Below are 17,068 nucleotides of genomic sequence, written 5' to 3' on the forward strand. Positions count from 1 at the left end.
GGAGCTGCTTTGTTTTAGCATTTCTTCTTCTAGCACTTTACATTCTCTCCGACGCTCTCTGTGGTGTCCTGTTGACAAAAAAAAAAAAACTCTTGCATGTATTTTGCTCATAACACGAACCTCTCGAGTCTCTCTAAGAATTCCAGAAAAGGTGGAAAGATTGAATAAAGGAGTGATGCGGAGTAACCTGTAATTAAAGTACCAGGGTGTGTGATGAGAGCTAACTGCCAGAACAGAGACTGTTACTGAGTTATAGCGACGATAGGACAGAGTTTGGTGTTCGGCCTTTTTTCACACTTACCAAAACCCTTTTTTTTTTTGCAAACCGTTTCCTTCAAAAACTTTGCCCGAGACACAGGATTAGCGCTAACCTTTAACAGTGTGTTCTGTATAACCTCCGGAAAAGTGACTATCGTAAACGATTACTTTATAGGAATTAACTTCTGGTAATCTCATCTCAGTAAAATGACCATAAAGAGACTCATTGAGAAGTATACAATAAAAGTCCTGCAACTCATCACATACCTGCCTGGAATTATGAACCGGCCAAGAGAGGAAATGGAAGCAGCCAATATCAAGACCCGGAAACTTCTTACAATGAAAAGTGCTTTCCACCCAAAGACAAGTGGAAGGATGTGGGAGGGGCCTAGAAAGTGGCAAGACTATTGTCCTGAATGAGTAGATCCAAGAAAAAAACACATCAAGATGACCTCTGATATGAAAATGGCTCGAACAGACAGGTGATTCTGATGTACTGTATATTTTATTTACACGCTACGGCTAGGAAAGTCACCGGGACCAAATCAGAAACGATATACATTTACATTCACATCATACAGCATTTAAAAAACATCTAACAGTGAGAATGAATGAGGAAAATCCCTCCTGATGGCAGGATGTGGAAGAAAACTTATGACTTTTGGACGCAAAAATGAAGAACCTTCTGTTCTCTGGAGACTGAGAGAGCAAAATATCTGGCATTCATTTCTTCAATACAGATGGGAATGCAGTTTTCTTTCGGATTTCAATAATTCTAGCTATCAAAGTATGTCGTAGACACGTCACGAGTTACACTAACAACTTGTTTTCATTTATCTGAAGCGATTTGATCATGTATTTTTAAAACCGTGGAGGATGTACCTCTGTATTGTGGTATGGTAGTCGTGAGCAGACTGGACTGGAAACAAAAAAAAAAGCAAGGACACGCTGTTGTGTGAAGTTTTGGTAGGCACGGGTCCTACTCCGTATCCTGTTTCCGTAAGCGTTTATGTGTGGAGCTCTGCCCTCGAGCTCCACTGAACATGAGGTTGGCTAGCGAAGGAAGTGGATTTACAAAAGCCAGGTTGGTGATGTTGATTCAGGTGCCTGGGCAACGTCCTTATTCCGACTAGCTCCTTTTAGGTTCTTGTTTTCCTTTCTTTCATGAGCTAAAAAGCCATGTACAGAAAAAAATCCTATTTAATTATCACCGCTCCTCCTCTAAAAATGCCCAAGAGCCCCAAGTAAGGTCACAGAAAACAGAGCTAAGAGAAGCCAGCAACATGTAAGCGCACTGTCGATGAGACTGGAGGCTTAGACTGACTGCATGAGCCACAGTCACGACAGCCGTGACATCACCAAAAGGGCATTTTTCTCTCTGTTTGCTTTTATGGCAGGTCTCCCATTTTTCTGACAGCAGATTAGACATGCTCCAAAGCTGAGAGAGAGAGAGAGAGAGAGAGAGAGAGAGCACGCCTGGGACAAAAAGCCTGCCTTCCTCTTAAAAACATACACAGAGACACCGAATCATTTCCTGTGGATAATCATAGCCCTTGAAGTGTATCTGGTGCTTATCAAGCCCCAAAGTATTTCTGCTATCATCAGGAGGCATAAACTCATTCCTGCACTCGCGCTTCCAGCATTCACCTCGCTTTTCGACTTTTGCTTTTTGCGATCCTGCTGAATATATTGCGGATAAGATTACGCAGACGAAGGAGCTGCTAGAAATGGCTAGAGATGAAATAAACAGATTACGCTCGGTTTAGTAACTGCCCTTGCATTCTTTCCCCTCCCTTGAGGATTAGTGCTTCTGTGAGCATTAAATATTCGACATTTTTAGAACGCTAACCTTCCCGGTAGGCTGGTAGCAAAGCGTTCTCAGACTTGCTGCAATTCTAAAATCTTTATGATTATACTGTAATATACAGCAGGAATGGGCGGTGCTAGAATCTCAATTCTGATTGGTCAGGAAGTGTTTGGGGGTGGTTCCGATTGCGATGCTCGTATTAATCCACTCATTTGTTCCACCACAACTACGCAGTGGATTTTTTTTGTGTAATTGCTGACACAGTGATACGTTTGCTGTAACATTTTGGAAGGAGTCTCCAGTGTCAGACATCTGGTACAATCAGAAGTCATCATGACGGAGATTTGCGGTTCCTTGGTAACATTTTTATCTTATAAACCTCGAGTTTATAAACTGCACAACATTAAACGTAAGCTACAAACAGATACAAAGAACGATGTGCTGTACTTTAATACATTAAAAATAATGATCGTGTGGTGTAAAAGGAAGAAAACATTTCAGGATATGATGCAATTGTAAAATAATCATATCTAGTTTGGTTACAGTAACGGCTTCAACGTTGAGACGCGTCACAGCACGGTGTCATGGACCAGTTTCCTATAATTCGTCTTCTCCGTGGGTGGGAAAACTTTTCCACACGTGTTTAGACTGAAGAAACTAACCCTACATCCAAATACTTTAGCCCTAAAACCATTTCTTGCGCCACTAAACCTCATCAGCTGAACATTGGAATTGCGATATTATTGTGCAATGAATCCCTGACTGAAACGCTGAGGGTTCATGAAGAGTGCGTTGATGTCTCCGTAAACATCCCCTTGACCTCCTTTTCACCTGTCTGTCTGCGTCTCTAATAACAATGAGGGACACAAACATCTTGAATATACAAAACGTCCGCATGGAACAGACAAAACAAGCCTTCCTGAATGATCACACACACCGAGCTGACGATCTCCATCGCTGCAGACGGAGGGAGGGGGACGACGACTCTGTGACGTCGTGCTCTGGAGGAGAGCCCTCGAGCTGCTTTCGAGTTTACTCACTGCTCGAGGCCATGACCTCCAGAGACTCGCACTGACCTGTGACGCACGTAATCTTCCTCTAGAGTCAGTTCCCAAATGAACGGGGGAAAAGAAAAAGCCAAGGTATCTTTAAGCAGGCAAAAAAAAATTGCAGAATTGTGAAGACGGAGTCCGATGCAGCATGGCTCTCTAACCCGTAACATTCCTGTGTTCTGAGCCCCACTTAAGAAAACACACACTACGGAGAGAGGCAGGAAAGGGGGGGGGGGGAGAGATTGAGAAAGAGAGAGAGCGAGCGAAACATTAAAGACATTAATAACAGGCAAGTTTCCACCCAGCTGACCCAGACATCCCTTTTAAGGGCAAACAGTTCAGATTCCTCTTTTCATTGGGTTCCAAAAATACCTCCGAACACAAAGAGGGCGACGAAACCGAGAGAGACACAGAGCTCTCGACATATCAGCAATCACAAATATCCCCTCCTGAGGTTTGAGAACACTTAAGCAAGGTGACAGGAAAAGAAGGTTTCTTTCTCTCTCTCTTTGTTCTACCCGTCCTTTCCTACACGTTCCTCCTGGCACTCGGCTGTGTGTTAAACATGTTTAAGAGTTTAACATTCTCTCAGTCTCGCTCCAGCTGTGGAAGTACCCTCCCTACAGGGAACGAAACACACACACACAACCTTTCTTCTTCTTTTTTTTTTCCTTTTAAGCTTCACAGACTATCTGATCATCAATGGAGTCGGCCGAAAAAGAGCTCGAGAACCGTTCAGCTACTTTGAAACTTGACCTTCTGAGATTTTCCACTTTCTCAGAAAAGAGCAGAGAAAAAAAAGAAAAAAAAAAAAAAAAACAACATATTCATGGTTAATTTGAACTTCCCAGAAAATAATCCAGTCCAAACACAGTCTGACTGCAGTTGTTGTAGTGTAGTGTATTGCTAATATGCGCCAAATTTAGTCGTGGTCTAGCTGTAATAGTTTCGGACTGTAGCTGTGGTTAGAAACTCTCTACCCGGGGTTCTACCTTCCTCCACGCAGGGTTTGATTCCAAGTAAAAAAAATAAAAAAATAAAAAATATTCGTTTCGAATAGAGGGCCTTGATTATCTTGGTCTTCGAAAATTTGGTTTGGAACTGAAGCGGACAGAAAAGACAATCTCCAGGAGGATTGCTAATCACTGGTGTTGCGTTTATTCCAAAAATACGCACCCGCTGTTAGTGTAGCCTCCTCCGAAAAAACTACTGGCTGTAATTAGAAACGGACTTTTAGGAGAAGTATTGGACACAGCTGCCTCGAGAAAACAGTTCTGTAGCATGCGGAGGAAATGATTAGGCGCCTGTGTCCTAGTACCATCATGCTCTGTGTGTGTGTGTGTGTGTGTGTGTGTGAGAGAGATAAGGGGAAAGAACGGCTTGTAAATTCAAACCTGATGGAGTCCACAAGCTGCTCTGACACTCTGAGTATTGTTGCAAAGCGTTCACAAGGTCACAGGAGGAGATAACGTCATTATAGACTTTGGGATTTCTGCATTTGTGTGATGTGTGTGTTTATATTTTTGTTAGGGCCAAATGTCCTAGTAAGGACATGAATATCTGCTTCACTTGGCTGGTCCCTACAAGGACCACTTTAAACAAAACAAAAGCCTTACAACTCAAATAGCCAAAAGGTTTCATTTTGGTCATTGAGGCAAAGATCAGACTTATGCTGAGTTCACACCGCATGATTTTAGCCCTGGTTTTCAGTCGCTGACTAGTTTTGCAAAATCAAGGCAAATCGGAGCTCGTTGCACGCGAGTGACAATTGCGCGGTGTGAATGACCAAAAACTCGATCTGACCGAGTCGCCGATGAGTCGCAGACGCCCGTGAAATATTTGCCATGCTAAATATCTGGACCTGTCGCCGACTCAAACTTCTGCACTGTGAAAGGAGTTCTGACTGAAACATTACCTTGGCGATGAATCTACAGCCAATGAGAGAGCCAGATACAGGGCAGAGGGCAGTTCGGGGAGGAGTTCTAGACCACAATATCAGCAAGCATGGATTCAGTTGGAGCACAATATTATAGTTTAATAGTGTTTATAGGTTTTTATCAGAACAAATGTCAAATATAGTTACATCAAAATAAATAAGCTTTACAAACAGAAATATTTGCTTGACCAGCCGCATCAGCTGCAGCACACTGCAAAATTATTCATTTGTTCAGTTATACAGAACGTACAATCCTCGCTCCCAGCACTGACCATTTGGATGGTGAACTTTTTGTGAGGTACCATTTCCAGTCTCACGCAAGAACTCTGACATCACGTGTGATCGTGCGTTATTTCCTTATTATTTCTCTCGTACGTTCGGTTGTGAAACGCAGTTCGCGTAGCACACAGAGTTGTCTATGATTCTTCTTATCGTGAAGTCATGCAGTGTGAAAGCTCCTGTCGGCGATCCATCGCGCAGTGTGAACACGGCAGCGACTGAATGCTCCCCCAGATAGTCATGCAGTGTGAAAGCATCCGTAATTCGGCCACTTTGAAAATCGTGCGGCGTAAAATAATAGTTTTATTAACCATAGGAATGAAATTAACGGTATAAAACGCGACAAAAACTACAACACCATCCCTAAAGATCGGCTGCTCCAGGATTCACGTTCATGTGGACAAAAATTTATATTAATCTGCACGAAAGAAGTTCTACATGGTGACGCAACCAATCAGGAGCGAGAAACAGTACTAGAGTGAGAGGGTAAACTAACGGGAAGCTCAAGTCGTGTCCCAAATGACATGAGTGCACTTGCACTATGCACTCTACGATCTAGTGGATCAATTTTTCAAGGGCCCCGGCCCTTTTCCTTGAAAAGAAAACTAGAATATTCCCACTAGAATAGTGCATGAGATTTGGGTTCGCTGCTTGAGAGTCAGAGTGGGAGAAAATTCTATAAGAAGAAAAAGACGTAGGATGGAGTGAAAGGTAAAATAACAGGTACACATCCCCCCCCCTCTGGTTTAGTATGTCATCTGAAATTATCCTTGTTGTGGAATTTGCATCGTTTCACCGCTGTGATCTCGAGCTATCTGGCACGTGACTAGCGACAGCATTTGTCTGTTTTATCTCTGCATTTCATAATCGGTTGAATCTGATGAGATTTGTTAAGTGGTGTAAGTGTGTTAAGATCAATCTGTACTTCGAGTTTTTCTTTTTTCAGTAGGCTGGAGATCAACATACAGATTACATGAACCTGAGCAATACAAACACAGAGCAAGCAACTGGAAATGTGCTGTTTTTTCCTTTCATTTGTATCACACTAATTACTATTTAGGAACACTACCTAGTTTGTATTATACAGGTTGGGATGCAGCCTCAAATCAAATGTGTGCAGAGAAAGAAGTGTGCAGTTTATCCGACTGAAAGGTTTTACTTGAAAGTGTTTTTCAGAATATTACGTCCAGAAAGTTTTGAATGAACAATATTCAGATACATTTTGCAGAATCACATCAAACTCTGCTACACATACACACAGACAGACAGACACACACACAGAGACTCAGACAGACAGACACTTACAGACAGAGACATTTACAAAACACACACTGACTCAGACAGACACACACACAGACAGTTACAGACACACAGACAGACAGGCAGACACACACTCACACAGACAGAGAAACACAGACACGCAGACAGACAGACAGACACACAGAGACAGAGAGACGCACAGACACAGACACACAGACAGACAGAGAAACACACAGACAGACACACGCAGACAGACGGAGACACACACACTCACACAGACACACACACAGACAGAAAGACACACACACAATCACTCAGATAGACACACAGACAGAGACACACAGACACACACACTCGGATAGACAGACACACACTCAGACACACACACACACACTCACTCACTCAGACACACACACACTCACTCAGACACACACACACACACACTCACTCACTCAGACACACACACACTCACTCACTCAGACACACACACACTCACTCAGACACACACACACACACACACACTCACTCAGACACACACACACACACACTCACTCACTCAGACACACACACACACACACTCACTCACTCAGACACACACACTCACTCACTCAGACACACACACTCACTCACTCAGACACACACACTCACTCACTCAGACACACACACTCACTCACTCAGACACACACACACTCACTCAGACACACACACACTCACTCAGACACACACACACTCACTCAGACACACACACACTCACTCAGACACACACACACACACTCACTCAGACACACACACACACACACTCACTCAGACACACACACACACACACACACACACACACTCACTCAGACACACACACACACACTCACTCAGACACACACACACACACACACTCACTCAGACACACACACACACACACACACACACACTCACTCAGACACACACACACACACACTCACTCAGACACACACACACACACACTCACTCAGACACACACACACACACTCAGACACACACACACACTCAGACACACACACACACACACTCAGACACACACACACACACACTCAGACACACACACTCACTCAGACACACACACACACTCACTCAGACACACACACACTCAGACACACACACACACTCACTCAGACACACACACACACACACACACACTCACTCAGACACACACACACACACTCACTCAGACACACACACACACTCACTCAGACACACACACACACTCACTCAGACACACACACACACTCACTCAGACACACACACACACTCACTCAGACACACACACACACACTCACTCAGACACACACACACACTCACTCAGACACACACACACACACACACACACTCACTCAGACACACACACACACACTCAGACACACACACACACACTCAGACACACACACACACACTCACTCAGACACACACACACACACTCACTCAGACACACACACACACACTCACTCAGACACACACACACACACTCACTCAGACACACACACACACACACTCAGACACACACACACACTCAGACACACACACACACACTCAGACACACACACACACACACACTCAGACACACACACACACTCACTCAGACACACACTCACTCAGACACACACACACACTCACTCAGACACACACACACACTCACTCACTCAGACACACACACACACACACACACTCAGACACACACACACACTCAGACACACACACACTCAGACACACACACACACTCAGACACACACACACACACACTCACTCACTCAGATAGACACACACAGACAGACAGACAGACATACAGACTGACAGAAAGTGTGCGAAAAGTGAAATGGTGTCACATTCCCATCCCCTTTTGCACACCTGCAGGGCCAACACCTTCAGCTGTCAGACATAACACACACATACAGACAACACACATACTTCTCCTCTCAGACACACACACACCTTGATTCTCATAAGACATGAACAAATTAGCAATATGATGAAATTTGCTCAAATATTTTCCGACTCATTCTGGACCTCCATGTTAGCATAGTTCTCATAGACCACCTGAAATCTTTCAGGAACTTTATTAGGAAGTTTGCAGACACCGGAGCTGAAATCCGAATGCATTTGCCGGTCATAAAGCCTTCACAGGGCTCCAGTCTCTCGTCTGTCTCTGGGGTATCAGGAGCAGCGGGAAGTTGTTTCAATCCTGCTCCAAAACTCAAACCATGAGGCTCACAACCCCTGACTTATGTTTGAGAGAGCAGGGGTACTGTTGTGAATGTGGTCAGGAAGTATAGGAAAATTAGGAAATTTGAAAATTTGAATTTACAGGACAGACCTGGGAAAAAAAAGAGACGGCTTTTTGTCTAGACGCGTAACCTTTATCGCATCACAGCATAGCTGTGGAGACTGCTGCCATCTTTACAACTCAACCCTTAAAAGACACAGACAGAGACACAAAGACAGAGATACAGACAGACAGAGACACACAGACAGAGATACAGGCAGACAGAGACACAAACAGTCACACACACAGACATCTTTACAACTCAACCCTTATAAACAAAGACCGCTAGACGAGATACAAGATATACCCTGAGATTAAATGACACCGATTGCACTTCCAGGAAGAACTCCTCCCGGAAGGCACCAAGCGACGGCACACAAACAGATTTCTTGCAGCCGAGAGCGTGAGGGTGGAGTCGATATATCTATCAGCTGTTTTCTCAAGAACTGAAAGGAAGTTGACACAGCGTCACATGCCGGTCATATTCTCATCATCTGCTTTCTTTCCCTGCATGAAAGACGGGTGTGTGTGTGTGATGTGTTTTCCGTTTCCTGCTTACGGCTGATGGAGCAGGAGCCGGGAGCTGCCGATGTGGAACAACGGCTAGCGATTTGCTATCCTGCGTGTGCTAGGTTAAGGGTTCTGACGAAAAACATGCAGGAGCTTGTTCAGGTGCGTCAGCAGTGCAGCTGCTGCTGAGCGCCTGTGCGTCTCGGACCAGCTCCAAAATCCTCCGCCTGACTACCTACTCGGCTGTAAAGTCTCTAGATTTTGATCGGTTTGTTAATAATCCAAGAAATCGGTTTAGTAGTGGAACTTAAAATAGATCACAGTGAACAAGAACCTGAGTTTAGGCCACTGGTGATTAAGTCCACTACGATCCATAAGGCTCAACATGGGTCAAAAAACTGGACTGACTGAAACACCTGGATCATTTTTTAAGCATGGTCTGTGATAAATATAGCCATATTACCTTTGTAGTGTAAACAGCTACGCATCATCAAAAGACACAAGATGGTCTAATCATGGGTGTTGCCATGTTTACGGATTTCAACTAGGATTAAGATACTGCCACGTCGTGGAGCATTTTTCTACGGCCTGGACATTTTACATACGTAAATATATACTGTAAATCTCTACACTAACCTGTTTGCCTCATAGTTGTTGCGTTAATTTTATGAGTTTATTCTCATAGCTGCTCTTTATTTCCACTATACGCACTCATCCAAATCAGCCAATCATGCTGCAGCAGCAAAGTCTGGTGCTCTTTACAACCGGGATGAGCAGAAAAGCACGTCGGAATGCGCGAGCTGAACCTCGAGGCTAAAGAGTTACCAAAAAAACAGGAATTTGAGACCACAGGGTAAGCTCAGGCTTACCGAAAATGGAAAGATTGGTTAAAAAAAATGACAAACAAGACGACAGAAGTCACTGGGGTCACAGTTTGATGTGAAGGTTAACAGAAGCTCTGGACCTGTAGAAACAAGCGAGTTCACATTTTGTGTTTTTCAACAATAAGTCACCAATCTGAGCTGCAAACAGTTTCAGTCTAAAATGGTGTCTCGTTGCTTTTGGCTATTAGGCCAGGTTTGAGTTTTGGGAAGTGAAACCCGGGTTGTTTTTGGCAGATTTTCCGCCTTTCAAATCGTGAAAACGTGTGAACAGGTTCTCGTTCTGGGATCGCCTGAAACCCTTGTTAATGATGCATCGGCGATCGAACACCCCCTCCCGCAAACCCAAGCTCTAAAAACACAAACTGGGACCTTTGAGGAAACTGTAAACGCTATGCAAAATCTCATATTTCCAGTGGAATCAGCTTAGTACGTGCAAATGTGCCGGTTTGCATACGAACGTGATTCGGGGCTCAGATTTAAATCTGGATAAATCGGGGACAAATATAGCTACAAGTCTCGACGATATCTAGGCGGATTTATGCTAACACGCTTCTTCTTATGTGGTGGTGTTTCCATGGTAACAGCTGATTGCTGCGATGTAGCTTGCAGCTAATTTGAAAAGAATCGACTTTGACGCATATAAAGCCCCAAGAGTTTTTCCTTACTCTAACGCCAAACAAAATGATACCGAATAGAAGTTAAAGCTAGTAAGTCTTTCCTTTTACACGAGAACTAAATAGCTCCAACGTTTTTTCTTCTATTCACTTCTATTCTTTGGTTACATTTTCAACTGTTAGGAGTATTTAAGATAATCCTTAAATATCAGTGTGGTTAAAGACTATTGACTGGTTGTGCATTCGTGCTGTGCTCAGTTTAGCCTCTTTTAAGGGACACCGGGATCAGACTGAGGAGTTCATTAGCAAGCAGTCCCAGGTGGAATTCCATTCCTCGGCGCTGATCCGATATCCTGACAAGTGAAATGCGAGAGCGTCCCATAAAAATATACAGCACCTCACACGGTAAGACAAGTCTGGACCAGCAGGTATGATGCAGTGTAACTAAAAAAGCACTTCGGAGAGACGGATTAAACCAGGATTTTTCCGGTTTAATCCCCAGATTAACCGCTTGCTGGATGTCTTTAAACATTTAGTCACGTTTTTTGTTTTTTTTTCAGCCAGGAACTGCGGCACGCCGAAAGCCGATGCTGTGTGGAGAAGTAATCGGCTGCTCAGAAACAGGCGCAGAGGGAGAACAAGCAGTGTGTACACGTATCGGTAACTTGAAAGAAGAAGAAAAAAAAGGAGGAGGAAAGGAAGGACAAACATTGACGTATCCTTTATCCTGCATACTCTCACTTGTGCACACACCTCACATATCCTGTTCGAGCACACAAAGGTCACCGCTACTAGCCGTTCGAACCAACAATTATCATTGTTGGGGGAGTGAAATTCGACCTCAGAGAGATTATGACAGTAGCAGCGTTGACGCGGATGAATGATAAGGGCTTTTCGAGACGAAGGCGACGAACAAACAGACAGACACTAACCACACAAAGGCAGCGATCAGAACACCAGTAGACACGTCTGATCCGGCTACGTGGAGCTGCGTGAGCAAACCTCTGTCAAGGCCAAGTACACGCTCAAACTGGTTTTCTAATGAATGGTTAAAGCACAGTTTGAATCTGAAATGAGAGACCGGTGCCAAACTGAGCGTGAGGATAGTGAAGAGAGTCAAGGCTGCAGTATCAATCACACAAAGCATTATGTGCTGGAGTCTGTGTGTTGATTATCAAAACATTCAATACAGGGGGTGCTCAAATTTGGGGTCCTTGAAGCAGAGCCAGGGGTATAGAAGAAGAAAATTCACAACATACATACATTACCACAAATTCTTTTCTTCACATATCCCAGCTTGTTAGGAAGTTAGGGTCAGAACCCAGGGTCAGCCTTGATACTGCACCCCTGGAGCAAAGAAGGTCAAGAGCCTTGCTCAAGGCCCCAACAGTGGCAGCTTGGCAGTGCTGGGGCTTGAACCTTTGACCTTCTGATCATCACCTAATGTGGGCCTAATGTGTTTTGGTGGAAAGTTCTGGAATCAAGTTCTCTATGGCACTAAAAAATTAGTCAGCATATTATTTCGGCTACTTAAAGTCTGAGAATTGGTGCATTTTTGTTTGTTTCAACAGCAATGTGCGTTTTAAAATCAATTTCACGATGCGTTGAAGGACTGAACAAGATCACCGAATACGATACAATATTCTAATCATTAGTCGGTCAAATTCTCAACTCTGATTGGTCAGAAAGTGTTGACTGATTATCTATAACAGCAACGTAGACAGTAGGGTCATGATGCCAGGCAAATTCCAGGTTTTTATATGTTACATCATTATTTTTTTTAATAACACGCATAATCTACACGTAACAATAAAAGGATAAAAGTATTTCACAGGTAACAGAGCTTTGTAACAGTCTGATGTTAAGCTTTACACCCAAGGAAGGAGGAGTTTACACCTTGTTTTTTGTTCATTTTTTTAATATGCAGCTCTACTTTTTTTTCTGGGTTGTTTTATCTTCAAGTGAAGGTGATGGTTATCACTGATTACAGCTCCTAAAACGTCAGTGATAAAATCGAACCTCATAAGGCGACTATAAACTTATAAGAACGTGTTGTTCTTTAACAAAGGAAAACGTATCAGTGTTGGTATATTGCTGTGGTGCAAGTTGATTGAAACACTTTGAAGTATCCGGTATATTAAAAAAAAATTGCCACAGAAACTGAGGTTTCCTTATCTTAAGGAAAAAAACGACAACTAGAAAACAAAGAAAAAAGCGTTTCAGGTATCAGGCTAACAGGACTATATTTAAGTTGCTCAGACAAACGTGTCACCTAGTGTGAATTAGCGCACGTGTGTGTACTTTTCCACTTGTTCAGTCAGCTAGGTCCAGCATCTAAGCTTAAACATGCATGCACATGCACTGGGAGAGCTGCTAACTCTAGAGTCTAACTGGAAAACCATCAGTTGTTCAACCTTCATGTCTGGAACAGGTCAAGGCAGGTCTCCTGCTTTCTTTTCTTTTCTCCCTCGTTCCTTTTGCTCCCTCCCTGTTTTATGAGTCCCAGCTGCCTGATTAGCCTGATGTAGCAGTGTTTGAAGCTACTGCTGCAACTTAAAGACTGTTCACTTTCCCAGAACCTGGCACTACCTGGGTCTTAGGCTTGGAATTCTAAACAGCAATCTGTTTGCAATCAACTGTCCAAAAATAACTAAACACACACATACGCTGTGGTAGAATCTGATTAACCGGAGGTCAGACTAACCGGGGACTGACTAACCAGGATCCCCGTTCAGGTAGCCTGTCGCTAGTGGAAAACAGAACAAATCTTGTTTCCCTTCCTACTGGAATTTGTCATAATGCTTTCTATAAAATATTTCCCCATTTGTCTTAATGCCATCTAGGGATCCAAACAATCATTTATAGATCCATGGCATGTTTAAACAAAATTTTGTGGAAGCTGTACATATGCTACACATTTCGAAGCCTTTAAAAAGACATTGGTCGAGAGCTAAATAATAATAATATATACACACACACAAACACGTGTACTATCGGTGTTGTGCAGACTGTCTGAAGCACATCTTAACAGATGCAAATATTATCAAAATGTCAAGCTACAATAATAATATAATAATCATCAATAATAATCAAGAATAACACTAACTATTAACGATAACATTTCCTTAATGGTTTAGGAAAATATTAAACCCCTTTACAGCAAAAGACAACCTACAATAGTGTACATTTTGACACGTTATTTAACGCACTGGTTTGTGGTTTGGAACACAGCCAGTGACGCAATGAGGTGAAGCAATCATTAAAAATATTATCCGTCTTTTTTTCCCCACATTCCAGATATTCATTCCTATTCAGCCGGTGAGACTCATCATGCCGCTACAAGTTTCAAGCATTAACTGATCCAACAGAATGACACTAGAGTGTCTCTTTAAAAAAAAACAAAAAAACAAAACCAAAACCTGAAACACCTTCATGCAAGTGACATTTTTATGGTTGATCTGTTAATCTTGTTAGAAAACAAACTGCTACATAATTTATCTCAGCAGGCTTCAGATGAATACAATTTTCGGGTAGTAACTGTCGGTGTCATCGCTAACTGATGTTTACTACATACTTTCCTAAGGTTCGACCAAGTCAAACAGCGCAGATGAGTAAACTCTGCATTGACCTTGAGAGAAATATGTGAGAGAGACAAGACAAGAGGGGAAAATCAAGTCGAGAACACCAGCCAAAACATTACTAACATCAGGTTGAGGAGGTGAAGTGATGTATATGGCAATCGGCTCATCTTGTCCACTCAGCAGCTAGCCCTGTGGTCGTGTCGCAAGACGTTTGCACATCTCCGGCTCTGAAGCTTCGTTGTGGTAGGAGCAACTTGGCAGGGGAAAGAACGGCAAAATAAGGGATCAAGTCATCTGCGACACATGCACACTTACTGTGTATATAGCCTAGAGCTGTACATATTTCCTCCAGGCCTCGACTCTCAGACACTGAAGCATGAGTGTCCTTCAGGAAATCTTCAACACAGTCCTAATTATCCTTTCCAATTGGCATAAATATTCATGCAGGCTTGTGGGGACTAGCTAAATGTCCACACAGAAACAGTATTACTATCCTCGGGGTCCCCACCAAGGTAACCAAGATATAAACACACACAAACACACACCCCTCACTATACTTGTACTTAGGAGGACTTTCCATTGGAATAATTATAAATGCAGGCTTGTGGGGACCCACAAACGTCAAGATAGAAACAGAGAGAGAGATGTGTGTATGTTTCTCTCTCTCACACACACACACTTGCATCATCATCCTTGTTCGGACCTTTCATTGGCATAATAATCAATTTCAAACTGCCAGATATCCATTCCCTTGTGGATTGTCCACACAAATAGACAAAGATCCTTACAGACAAGACAAACGTCCCGACAAAAGCTGTTTCTCACTGAACAAGACTGTAGAGCCGGTTTGGTCACGTAGCCCCCTGATGAGTCCAGTTTGGTGGGCGGCTCCATTTCAGCAGTTTCTCTCTCTCTCTCTCTGGGCCGGTGTTTATTCCGGTCACTGCAGAATAAAAACTTTTATTTTTTTCTTACTTTTATAGACACTAAGATTAAGGATATATTGGTGATTTAGAGATATCAAGCGACTATTATGCGCGAAAGTCAAATCACTTCATACAGCTACAAACTTGTCTTGCACTGTAATTTCCATTTAGGAGAACGCCAGTAGCGCGCGCCAGGCCTCTGCCAACTCCACACACACGCGCGCGCGCGCACACACACACACACACACACACGCACACTGCGACAAAAAACCTGAACTATCTGCTCTGAAAGACTTCAGTGACTTGGCTCACCGGGGAACCGGCGCTGTTACAGTGTTCCTGTGAGTAAATGTTACAGCTCAGCAAATCGGATCAAGCACAGGAACGAAACCTGGACACCAAACACACCTAGAAACGAGCTCTAGAGTTCCCTTAATGTCGCTCAAGTCTTCAAAAGATCGCTGTTCTAGGTGATGGGGAAAATTTCTAGCGACTGAAAATGCTTAAAATAGACTAGAGAGTCAGGAAAATCGCCCAAGGTTGCTGACGTAGGATTTACACGAGAGTGCTGCCGGACGCAGAATATGCACACATCAGCCAAAAAGGTTTTTTCACACACCAAGCATTCCGAGCAAAATCCTTCCAGAAATCCGGTTCGAACGTGGTGCGAGATGGTGTAGATCAAAACAAACAAACAAACAAACAAACAAACAAACAAACAAACACGCATACAGGAGCGTTTCGTCCAGGTTTGCGTCCTGCAGCAGAAAGGCGGCGGGAGGGGGGGGGACTAAACTTACCGCAGTTGTTGAGTTAAGATCTGTTTCCGACACCGGATTCGAGTGAATAAAAAATTAAGGAAACTTGGATCACTCACCTCGACACGTGGACGATGATAATTCCCATTAAAAAAAAATGCTGTGATGAAAAAGTGAGGTAGGTCCGCGGCGAACAGCTCGCGCACGCTGGACTTTCTCTCTCTCTTGCTCTTGCTCTGTCTGGCTCGCGCACCCCGCTGCGGGATCAGACCGGCACATTCCTCACAGCTCTAGACAATGAGAAAGAAAAGGTTGGTTTTCTTCGGCTCGAAAGAAAAAAAAGGCCCACCCCTAACCGCGTTACACAGCCGAAAAACAAACGCCCTTCCCCGGCTAAAACAGGCCCGCCTCCGCCATGGAGAAAAGCCGGACCAACATCTATCAGGGCTGTTCGATTCTTCAATCGACTCTTCTCTGCGGAATCGACTCCTGTTCTGATTCCAGGTGTTGGGAGTCGCTTTCATGCAATTTCTTCTGCCTAGTTAATTGTAAAATAATTCAATTTTATCTACCCCCCAAATATTAATTTTTTATTGTTGACCTTGTACTATTTTACAAGTATATGAATGACACACCGATATTTTAGTTAGCAATTACGAAATATGAGAGCAAACTCCAGCTAATCACTTGTACTTGACCACCAAAAGGTTTAACATTTTAAGACAGAAAAAATACATTTTTCTTTGTTTTGCAAAGCAACATAGCATGGGATGCACTGTTTGATAAACCACGAATACATATATTTCACAGAGACAGCTCATTCTGATACTTTATCACGCAGTGAGCCGTTTAATATTGATTCGGAATCGTTCAATCGATTCTCATTTCCTGATACCGCGAGTGAAAGAATCGA

The 17,068-nt window shown here is 43.4% G+C and overlaps 1 protein-coding gene across 1 annotated transcript in view; it reads right to left on the reverse strand.

Moving 5' to 3' along the window:
- Positions 1–16,586, reverse strand: part of luzp1 (leucine zipper protein 1) — a 55,795-nt gene extending 39,209 nt beyond the window's left edge. Inside the window, exon 1 of the mRNA XM_058399447.1 lies at positions 16,275–16,586. The gene's annotated coding sequence lies outside the window, so the exon portion shown is untranslated. The remainder of the gene's footprint in view (positions 1–16,274) is intronic.
- Between the last annotated feature and the right edge of the window lie 482 nt (positions 16,587–17,068).

The sequence above is a fragment of the Hemibagrus wyckioides genome, linkage group LG09, assembly GCF_019097595.1.
Source record: "Hemibagrus wyckioides isolate EC202008001 linkage group LG09, SWU_Hwy_1.0, whole genome shotgun sequence".
Lineage (NCBI taxonomy): Eukaryota > Metazoa > Chordata > Actinopteri > Siluriformes > Bagridae > Hemibagrus > Hemibagrus wyckioides.